We start from the raw sequence: 2,396 nt of genomic DNA, 5'->3' as shown, positions 1-2,396 counted from the left end.
AACCTTGTCAAAACAATGTCCACCCTTTCACGTTAACTAGAAACTCGAATTGTCGATTATGGCAATGTTTTTTGACGTTTGTATCAGAAGTGGTACGGTCATTATAAAACATTCCTTTTCATCAAACTCTTGACCACCTGTTTATTAAACCAGGAAGGGGAACTAGATCAATTCTCCATACTTTTTCTCCCCTTCTCCCGCATCTTCCAAAGCGTGACGTCTGTAGTAGTTGCCATGGTAACCTTACTAAATATAGCAGGGTGCACGTCACTGAAACGATCGTCAGACGGATCCATGCCTTAGCTCTGTCCTTCCTCTTTCTATCTGACATTCACTGGTTCCGACCGAACATCGACCCTATTACCTATCCGGGGTCAAGAAAAGTTTACAGGATCTCATAAAATGAACGATAAGTACGAAAAAATATGAAAGGTAAGTCAAGACGTTTCAATTATAAACTTTATCAGAAAGTTTTCTTAACGAAAAGAAAAAAATCACGGAAAATATATATATATATATATATCTTTAATATAAACTCAGAAAAAAAAATTGTTTTTCTTTAATAACATTTCTGGAATTAATCTTTGTAATTGTTCAACTTTAAATCATAAAGAAAATAAAATAAAAATAATCCCGAATCTTTCTAAAATTCGAAAACATCCGGATAATGTCAAGTTGAACATTCTTCGAACTTCAATATGGATTTAAAAATCTCATGCATAATTTACAAAATTAATTAATTTCAATTATCGTAAATAAAATTAAAGATTTTTATTGACGTTATTTACCTTAAACATTGTTTTTTCTTAATTAAAATTATATTAATGTTTGTTTACTTTTGGTAATTAATTTATTATTCATGTTTTTTTTTAAAATCAATTTAAAGCAGTTTATTTTGAAAATTTGAATGATTATTTTAATAATATTTAGACGAATCAATTAATAATTTTTAAATAAAAAATAATTCTATTGATTATATAAATTATGATTAATTTTTCTATATTATACAGTACATTTGATTGATTATTAGGTACTGTACATTTTTGTGTTCTTGTTAAGAGTTCGTGTAATTTGTATACAATGAGCTATAATAATATCAAATTTTCTTGTTTTTATGACTTAAATTATAATTATTTGATCAAAATGATATTAATGTATACAACTAAACTAGATTAGAACAAATTCTCTAAAAAATTCAATTTTTTTGTTTTATATAAATTAACTTTTATAGAATATTTCTACGGTGTAATTCTTAATTTCTAAGAAATCACAATATTAATGGAATCCGGTAAGTAGAATTTTAAAGAAAAGTTAATCAGATACTTGAAAAATATGCAGTTAACGTGATTAACCTAGAGAAATTCTTATCACTAAGAGGAAAAATACTTAAATTATAAATTAACGTTGATGTAATTCTGATTAAAACATAAACTAGAAACGGTTTAATAGTATAAACAGTGAAACAAAGAGGCAAGATTGTTACATATTTAGTTTTTATAGACCTTCCTTGAAGACGAACACTAATTGTATTATACACGCTTCTCGATTTTGTTTATATACTTTAAATTAAAGAGGAAAAAAAATCGCTAACCACTACTAAAAAATGAAAGCTTTATCTGGTAGATTTTGTTTAAAAAAATGATTTTTTTTAGTTACAAAGTGTATCAAATCGAACCGACTGATTCAATCGATGAACATGTTTTGATACTGTACAAGGATATTTTTAATGTAAAAAGATTTATTTAGTGTTTGTTTTATTCTTAAGTGAAATAAATTGCTTGTCGTAGAAGCAGAGTGCTAAATATCGTCTTTCGAAAGCTGCAAAACTCGAGGTCAATAACTCGAATAAGTGCTTTTATAAATAAGTCTTTAATAATTTAAAATATTAATAGAATTTGCTTATAATATTTTACATTTTGTTTGTTTAACAATAAGTTTATTGCCTAGAATATAAGCATATTTCTTTTTAAATAAGAAAATAAAATGCACATATTTTATTAATTATCCATTTATAATGTTAAATTTTATACTTTCTAGCGTATGTTTATATCCATTTTTCTAGGTTAAGCTTCACTTTAAACGTCTTCCTAATCTTTGGAAATGATTGATAGGAACAAAACAATGGTAAAAGTTCATTCACTTCGCGTTTCTCAATTCACACGGTTTACGCTTTAATCTTTAATTTATGGGATATTTAATAGTCTCATATTTTAAAATTACATGTAGATATATAAGACATATCATTATTAGAGTTCTTTTTAATATTTCAAATATTAAAAGCCAGTTTTAAAGACCAATTTTTTCTCCAATTTATATAATTTATCTGATAATAATTTGAAAATAAATCTCTTAAATATTTGTAAAAAATAAAATATTTTCTATATACTAGAAATATA

At 25.2% G+C, this 2,396-nt stretch overlaps 1 protein-coding gene across 1 annotated transcript in view; it reads left to right on the top strand.

Annotated features, from left to right (window-relative positions):
* Nucleotides 1–274: 274 nt before the first annotated feature.
* LOC111626614 (diacylglycerol kinase 1-like) overlaps nucleotides 275–2,396 on the top strand; it is a 165,280-nt gene continuing 163,158 nt past the window's right edge. The window contains exon 1 of the mRNA XM_023370050.1: nucleotides 275–432. The gene's annotated coding sequence lies outside the window, so the exon portion shown is untranslated. The remainder of the gene's footprint in view (nucleotides 433–2,396) is intronic.

The sequence above is a fragment of the Centruroides sculpturatus genome, unplaced genomic scaffold (genome assembly GCF_000671375.1).
Source record: "Centruroides sculpturatus isolate CEXI.00-Female unplaced genomic scaffold, Cexi_2.0 scaffold362, whole genome shotgun sequence".
NCBI lineage: Eukaryota > Metazoa > Arthropoda > Arachnida > Scorpiones > Buthidae > Centruroides > Centruroides sculpturatus.
The sequence above is the reverse complement of the archived record's forward strand: the minus strand, read 5'-3'. Positions and strand labels throughout refer to the sequence as shown.